Raw genomic sequence first — 8,847 nt, forward strand, 5'->3', positions numbered from 1 at the left:
TGTCCATGAAATTGCTACTCCCCAAAGAATCTGGTTTGGAACGGCTGTGAAAGGACTTTTCAGAAAAGGAACACCCACACCAAGCATTCAGATTGTCCTAAGTACTGGGCTTGGAGGTACTGGCAGGGGTGGCACAGAAAAGCCATCAAGTTCTTGGTCTCTCTTTCTGCTACAATTTCACTCTGTGTAAATAATGAATCATCATGCAGAACCTAATCATTAGGCATAGCCTAATGATTCAGGTGTCCCACCTGCAAGCTTAGCATCTGGAAGATCAGGCTGAGGTAGTCATTATGCTCTGTCCCATTCAACAAGAAAAAAAGTATTTTGACTTTACCAGTTAGCATTAAAAAAAAACCAACCCAAAACACAACCCACACACAAAACCAAACCCTGAAGAATGTCAGAACTGATCTGAGCAAAACTAAAAGAACCAAGATGTGGGTTAGCTGCTGGTATAGTTGCTTAACTAAAAAAAAAAAAAAATCTATCTGCAAATCCCCAAACTGGAGGTGTAACCTGCTAGTAGCAATAACCTAAAAGCACTTCATAAATACCAGAGTGATAGACGACATGGGAAGGGCACACTACAGAAAACAATTACACGTGGAGTGCTGAAGCAGCCTGTTAACATCCAGCTAAATTCCTCAGCACTGACTAGCTACAACTATTCAACACTAGCAGGGCTTTTTAAAAAAAGAAGAAAAGCTGTGATACATTGGGATTAAATGTGTTCATGTAATTACTTACAAAAATTTTTTTTATAAACACCTTCCGCTCTTTCATCAGACATCAAATGCTACTTCACTCTGCAGACCAGAATGACAGTGCCAGCCCTCCTCCATCATTACGTATTGTCACTATACACAACAGCTGGACAACCAAACAGCTGAGGGCACAAATAAAGTAATGCTGAAGGCAAGAATACCTTTAGAGTTGCCGGTAGCCCCGTCCCAAGCACCCCTGAGGTAACTGCCATCAGCTGGTTACGGTGGACAAGCATCATGACAAGGGATGCCTCTAAGGGAGTGTTTGAAGAAAGGGTATTCTGCAAATGGACAGAAGATGTTCCTACCCATCTTCCGCAGCACCGGAGAAAGTATATGGTATTGCAGGCAAAACAGGGATGTGGGCAGCGAGATCTAGTCTGATGGGCAGTGATGAAGCCATACTGTGGACAGCTGGAGGTGGCACAGCTATGACTGCCTCACACAACCCAGGGTGCAGGCAGCTGCCAGGCAATGCCAGGGACACGCTCCTGTTCCCTCGCCTCCTTGCAGTAGTAACTTCCTCTTACTGCTTCACCATCATTCTCTTTCTTCCTTCTTCTTTGTCTCCCTAATTATTAATTTATTGATTCTACACTTACTCATGAGCTTCTCTCATGGCAGGGAACAATTGTTTTGGGGATCTCCATAACAGGGCCATTTTTCTGACAAGGACCTTTAGCTCTGGACTAAGAGCTTGGTGGCAAGGGCACTGCCTTCCAGCTGAAGTGCTTCAGAGGAGAAGCAGTTATACCTGGGGTTGGATCTGAGAAAATCTGGGTAAAGAAATTAATTCTACACTGAAAGGGTCTTTAAAAATTAAGTAGTAACTAGGGAACAAGGACACGAGGAGAGGGGGAAAGTCCTACAATACAGGAATTCGAAGCTTGTATATTAAAAAAAAAAATAAATAGAGAAACTTGAAATTTTTTTCTTTCTTTTAGATTGAAGACATTTTCTGTACATAGGTATCTCATACCAGCAGTGTGCACCCACTGACAGAACAACTAATGGAGTCAGCAGGTCTATAATCTGAGAATACAAGGGAAAATCCCAGGCTCTGGTGAAGCCAAGGGCAATATTGTCACAAAGCCAAGATTTCTACCTCAACTCCTGTGGCCTTAAAAGACAAGGTAACAAGAAAATTTTTCCTTGGGTGCTGTCTTTATCTGGAGATCTAAATTAACCCAGGCGCTTCTCTGGTGTTTACTGAGCTAGTGTTATTAGCGATGTACAAAGCCTAGACCATTTTTGCTGACTTATATAAGAAACATCACCTACATTTGTCAACTGCTGTCATCTGCCATTCATATAACCACTACCATGTTCCCACAGAGACTCAAGAGTGCTCATGCAAAGAGACTTTTGCATTAAGAAAATTCAGTCATCTAAGTTAAAGGAAATGAACAGCCTGGGGAAGAACTGACAGCTGCAAAGATTGGTTTCTTTTATTTACTCACAGAATCTTTAAGGCAGGGGCATATTTCCTCACATGACCCTACCTTTCCATCTAACCGACTTGAAAACACAGCAGGTACATCAGTGTCTGTACGCTTTCCACCTTCTGCTTCCCTGAACTTCTACAGGCTGGATGGACAACAGGGTACAAAGCCTAGATAAAGACCAGCTGTTACAACTCTTAAACTACTCCTCAGTCAGAGGCAACACATGTTTTTCTGCTAGGATTGACTCATCATAATGTCAGGAAAACAAAAGACAAGCATGCAATGCTTTAAATCACATATCACTTCTATGTAAGGTGGAGAGAAAATAGAGCCAAAAGTAACCCTACACTTTTTTCACAGCTTAATTTTTTTTATGCTGTTTTGTCAGTCCAGCTGAGTGAGTAGGTGAGTCAGTGTGTGAGAGAATCTCATAGGGTAAAAGCTCCAATCTTGTTTTTTTTTAAATAAACCCAAGTATCCAGATCCACTATGGGTGGTTTACTCTGTCTCACCCATGACACCCTCCAACCTACTACCTACAACACAGCTGCCACACACATCAAGTGTACCCTATGAGATGATGTGTTAGTGTCCCCATTTCACAGATGGAGACACTAATGCTCTCAGCAGCATCTGTCTTTCAAACATAGCCTCTGACAGACAGTGCCAGACTCATCAAAACATGAAGCACCCAACATCACTGGTCCCATTTTAAATCTCTGATCATACATCCTCCTTCAACATCACAGAGCAAACCTGTGGCAGAGAACACAGCTCTTCTGAATCAGTCCAACACATGAAGAGAAAGATAACCATGTGCTCAAAAATACATGCTCAACTTGTATGTTGTCTGGATTAAGGCCTTGATGACTGTGCTGTTTACTTAGCAGAACTATGAAAACAGTTTCAGGAGAGTTCATGAGAACTCTGGTTGTATACGCCAGCCTGGATCAAAACAGTACTTAAGGGTACACTCGTTATTGAAAATCATGTATTTTCAAGGAGCCTTGAAGAACATCTCTCATTCCATCAAACAACTTCCTGAATATTCTGTTATTTAGTGACACTGAAAGAGGTTACAAAGTGCTGTTACTCTCCAGCAGTGGGAGGAACGTGCCTGGGAGAGGAAGCCTGCCAACTGGGCTACCAGTCAGACTTTTGTCGCTGTTCTCCCTCTGCCAATGAATTCCTGCATCACCTGGGCAAACACCACAGTATCACGTGCTTCACTTTGCTCAGCTGTCCCACAGATACAGTAATATCTACCTGCCTCAAAGGAACCCAAAGGTTTTTGCAGGTCTGACTGCTGTCCTACTAAAGCCAATAGGAATTTTTTTATCAACTTGCTGTATTGAGTTTTTTTTTATCATCCGGTTGTATTTAGCGTTGGTGCAGCCTCACCTTGAGTACTGTGTGCAGTTCTGGGCCCCACAATTTAAGAATGATGTTAAGGTACTCAAATGTGTCCAGAAAAGGGCAACAAACACAGTGAAACAGCTGGAAGGAATGTCCCATGAGGAGTGGCTGAGGACTCTGGGTTTGTCTAGTTTGGAGAAAAGGAGGCTGAGGGGCGACCTCATTGCTCTCCGCAGCTTCCTGAGGAGGGGAAGTGGAGAGGGAGGTGCTGAGCTCTTCACCCCGGGATCCAGTGATAGGACGCCTGGGAATGGTCCAAAGCTGTGCCAGCGGAGGTTTAGACTGGATGTTAGGATGCATTTCTTTACTGAGAGGGTGGTCAAACACTGGAACAGGCTTCCTAGAGAGGTGGTCGATGCCCCAGGCCTGTTGGTGTTTAAGAGGCTTTTTGACAATGCCCCTAATAATGTGCTCTGACTTTTGGTCAACCCTGAAGTGGTCAGGCAGTTGGACTAGATGATCATTGTAGGTCCATTCCAACTGAAATATTCTATTCTATTCTAATATTATTATTATTATCATCATCATCAACTGGTGCAAGGGGAGCAGCATGTAGCCTCATGTAAAGTGTTTCTAGGATTCCCTAGTGACAGGCACTATATCTACTAAGTATAACAGTAAGTCCCCCAACACAAGCTATCCCACATGGGCCTCTCATTCATCTTGTGCTCCCAAATATTACTGTCACATTTCTGAAAAGGCTTTCTGCATAGTACAACTGTAGCAACAGTTATTTCACCTTTTAATACCACTAAACAAACAGTAATCAAGAACAAAACAAGCAAGCCACAGCTTGATATCTGAATTCCAAGCAAATTACAATCTCGTGGTTCTCCTTGTTTCATGCTGTCTCCTTCGATTCCTTCCAGTACATTATTTCATGCATCTGTTCAGTGAGATCCCAAGGCTGAGATTGCCGCTTAATCCTCAGCCTATTACAGTCAAAGCAGAAATTCTTTGAAATCCCTTGATATGAAGGACTTCATATCAAGCCCATGTCTTCTGTTTAAGTGTAACATAATGCTTGTACCAACAGGGACATGAAAAGTCAGTTCTGCTAAAGGGAAACAAATGAGTCCACATCATCTTTAAAATCAATGCATTTTTCCTTGGAATACAATTAAGGTATGTGCACAGACAGACAGAGACATAAAAGATTGCTTATTAACCTGACACGTGGTGTCAATGAGAATGCCCTTCCCTGTCAGATCTACCATGTTTATTTCAACACTGAGGTGGGGCCACTTCAGATAGCTGAAGTTAAATACCGCAAGGCTCACAAGTCCACAAGTCATTTTTTTTGTAATACAGGCAGTACCACCCTGTGATTCAGTTTATTAGCCACACAGGGTCATATAATGATAAGCAACAGTTCACAGTACTTTGATTCTGTGAAGCAGTGAATTCAACAGCAATGTCTAACAGACAGCATGTTTACTACTTGCCCTGCCTTCATCCAGTGGCAAGTCAGGATGTTGCAGAGTCATGGATTCTCATGGAAGGGAAGGACCAACTTGAAGCTCCAGCTCTGGAGAAGAGTGTGTAAGGAGAGCTCTTTATGTAAGGATCTCTACTTTCTTTTAAAAAGACTCTATTTCTTTAAAACTCTGACTGTTATGCCCTAAACAATCAAACACTAGAGAACAAACAAGAAAAATACAATTTTGTTCTTTTGTTTGAAAATGTACTTAAGTTGATGCTGACAACACTACAACTAGTCACAGAAGAATTGCTGTAAGAAAATTCTACCTTCCTAAATACATATGCCAATATCAGCTACAGGCAATTGAATTACATTTCAGACAAAAACTTTAGCAAAATTAAAGAATGTGTAGTTTGGGGCCTACCACTAATCAATATCAGGCTGAGTTTTGAAGTTTAAACACTGAGTTTTAAACTTTTCAGTTTTTCTTGTGTCATTTCAGAGTACGTTTATTTAATCAATATTAACTAAAGGCACAAATCCTACCATTCAGTTTTTTGCAGAGCAGACACACATGATCAAAAAAGACCTGAACACCTGCTCTGCATTTTTTAATTTCACAGAATTGCAGTCAAATGAAGCCTGAGAAAGCTGAGACATTACTGACCATCAGTAAGTACTACCTTAAGAGATATTTTCCTTGAAGAATAGAAGTATTCCACTGCCTACACTCCAAAGACAGCGAGGAGGTTTTTAGCCAGACTCAGAGAGGTATTTAGGAACCTCATATTTATTCCTGTTGATCTCAGGTGCCTGAATACCTTTGTCTCCAGATAACTGTGCCAAGTAAAAAACTCCCTTGCCAGTTACACCCTCTGTTGCCATCCCATGAGCTCAAGAATTTTCCTGTTACCACGTGGCTTTTCCCTTTCACATGCCTGAGTTGCCAGGATTCACACTTAGCCCACAGTCCTTATGTGGACATGTACAATGCAGTTGCAAAGGGATCCTTTCTAAGGACATCATTGCACCTGTATATATGGTAGAACAAGTTTGCCAGGACAGGTCATAGCTCTGCCACAAAACCCCATCTACAACTGACAAGGACCAACAGTTAAAAAAAACCAAACCAAAACAAAAATCCAGTATCTTGTCATTGCTAGAGATGATCTGGGATTTGCCCTACCAGCCGCATCAAGAAATACATTATTCTGAGTCAGGATGAGTGATCATCACTTTTGCTTGGTTTCAAGGGAATTATGCTTATATGATGACATTCGGTTAAGTCTTGAAACTGTTGGCCAATTCTGTCAAAATATAATAGATCTAAAGACACTAGATGAGATCATAGCCCTTCTTTACTTGATGTACTTGCGCAAATGTGTGCCTGGCAGAACAAAGACAGGAGCTGTGCCCTGGAGATGCAGAGATGTAAAAACAAAGCGCTTTGTGACCAGCACAACTCAGGAAATCACATCTCCTACAGAACTGTGTTCCTTGGTTGATTAAATGTTTACACTGAACTGTACTAAGATTTTCTGTTTCCCTGTTCAAAATGTGATGTGTCAAATCAGTTATTTATCTCTTTGAAGTTTTGAGGGAGATGCCAGTTCAGGGGCATTCACCCAGAAAATCCTTCTCCTTTTCTCTTTGCAACTTCATTTACACCAAATATCTTATTGCCAAATGGAGGCAGTCACATATGAACGTATCACTCAGTCACTAAGCTAAAAACTGGAGAAAATTGGCAACTGTCTGACTCTAGACTTGCTTTTCCCTGTTGGCCTGTTTCTACAACATTTGCAAGAACTTAATTACCTTGGAGCTGTTCTCCTTACGTCACACTCAGTTGAAACTGGGAATAGAAGTTGAAACTTCCAATAGAAGCTATGCTAAAAGATGAAGGCTAGTTATCTTTTTGAAGCTGTGATGCAGGTGCTAGGTTTGGAGCATTTGGAGTGGCATTGCTCTTCACAGTCATGTGGATCCAGGTACAGCCACATCCTGAGGCCGAGCATCCACAAGTGTACACAGAGGTTTTCAGGATGATTTGAGAGCCACAGATAACTGGAGGGGCACAGAAAAATGGCTTATACAAGAGGAAAAGCTAGACACTCTTTTCAGTAAGGTCAGTGCACGAAGGCCACACAGAGGACAATACACACCAGGAACAGACTTGGAAGCACAGCAGAAGTCTTGGCTAGGATGGGAGGTAAAGGAGAAGCAGTGAAATACAAGGCTGAAGGAAAGAACTGGAACTATCAGAAGAAAGACTACAAGAAGAGAGTCAAGCACCACAGTACCGCACCCTGAATGGTAGCTAATTCTGCCTTCGTTTGGGATTTGAGAGGACTCCGGATCTGATGATTCACAGAGAATCTGAAAACAGCACTGGGTGTAGGGGAAAACTGTTTTTATAGAGAGCCCATCAGCTTTGTCAGACTCCACTTCCTGGCAGCTTGTTTGTAGGGAACAATGCCCCGTGACTCACCAAAAGATGTTTGCATCTTGTTGAAATAAAAGTCGCCACAGGACTGACTGCAGCAAGTTACATTTCCTTGAGATCCAACTGGCTCACACACTTGGCAACCACGGAGGCTGTGCCAAGCTGATGTGCATTTCAACAACCCACAGATTTGAGACACTTTTAGAAAAAGAAGGAAAACACTTGAAGCAACCAATCAGCTTTTAAAATTTTGTTGCATTTTTTAAATTCTTTCCCCAGAAAACCACAACTGTGTACAAAGATTTTCAAATGGCCTGCAGCATGCCTAGGGCTTAAAATGAACATAGAAAAGCAGTGGCAAGGAGCTGGTAAAAGTAGCGTAGCGATAGTCTTTTTCATTAATGATTTAAGATAGCCAGGCTTAGATTTGAGGCAAAAGAGAAGGCAGGCATCCCGCTCTGATGAACTTGCAAAAGAAAGCAGTGTCTTGCAACCATCATTTTCATAATTAATCATCATATACATCCATAATTCCTGCAGATTTCAGTCTCTTAACCTATTTGAGTAGAGCCATTTCTAGGAATACAGGTTTCCTGGACAAAGACCTAAATTCACGCAGGTCAAACAAATAGAGATCTGGGAATAAAAGAGGTATCAGAAACAAGCGTACGAGAAACTGAAGCCTTACTACACATTGGGGTGGGGGGGTTTACATACAGAAGTTGTACAGAATCTAAAAACGAGGGTAGCAGCTCTTATCACAGAAAAACTGGGAAACCTAACTGTTTGGGAAGAAAAAGGGAGACAAGGTCAGATCTGCTTAAGGGAAATCAGAGCCGAGTTAGGGTATATTTAATAGATTTGAAGGGGACAGAGGCTGGGGAAGGAGAACAGAAACAAGGAGCTTGGAAACTGCAGTAGAGCGCCGGCAGCGGGGACCGAGAGACGAAGACATTTGACAATGCTGAGCAACCCGGCTTCGGCAAGAGCCTGACATCTGGGAAGGTAAAGTTGCAGAATGCAGTTGAGCGCTTCCAGCAGGCAGGTACTCATTCACAGATGTGATTTTTTTTTTTAAAAAAAAGAAGTTAAAGAGAAGGTTTTACCCGTTTAGCTTGTATTATTTGGGGAGGTACGTTGCAGTTCCTGCAGCTACGTTACTATATACGTATCGGTAGTAGACAGGGAGCCCTCGTACGGCCCGGGGAGCTGCCTTGGCAAGAAGCCCTGCCTCCGCTCCTGCCTCCGTCCCGGCTGTACCCGCTGCAACCGTTACACCGTGCGGCGGCACCACAAACCTGCGCGGCGGCGGACGGCACCGGGGCGGTCGGCTCGGGGGACAAGCCAAGG

At 42.6% G+C, this 8,847-nt stretch overlaps 1 protein-coding gene across 7 annotated transcripts in view; it reads right to left on the bottom strand.

Moving 5' to 3' along the window:
- Nucleotides 1–8,847, bottom strand: part of SYNE3 (spectrin repeat containing, nuclear envelope family member 3) — an 86,045-nt gene that overhangs the window by 62,793 nt on the left and 14,405 nt on the right. The window contains exon 1 of one of the 7 annotated variants that reach the window (XM_010583894.1): nt 8,796–8,833. The exons of 4 other annotated variants lie outside the window; for them this stretch is intronic. The gene's annotated coding sequence lies outside the window, so the exon portion shown is untranslated. Of the gene's footprint in view, nt 1–8,795; nt 8,834–8,847 lie in introns of those variants that run through there. 2 more of the 7 variants (XM_010583901.1, XM_010583897.1) reach the window with 2 other exon arrangements.

This window comes from Haliaeetus leucocephalus, unplaced genomic scaffold (assembly GCF_000737465.1).
Source record: "Haliaeetus leucocephalus isolate CR32 unplaced genomic scaffold, Haliaeetus_leucocephalus-4.0 Scaffold932, whole genome shotgun sequence".
NCBI lineage: Eukaryota > Metazoa > Chordata > Aves > Accipitriformes > Accipitridae > Haliaeetus > Haliaeetus leucocephalus.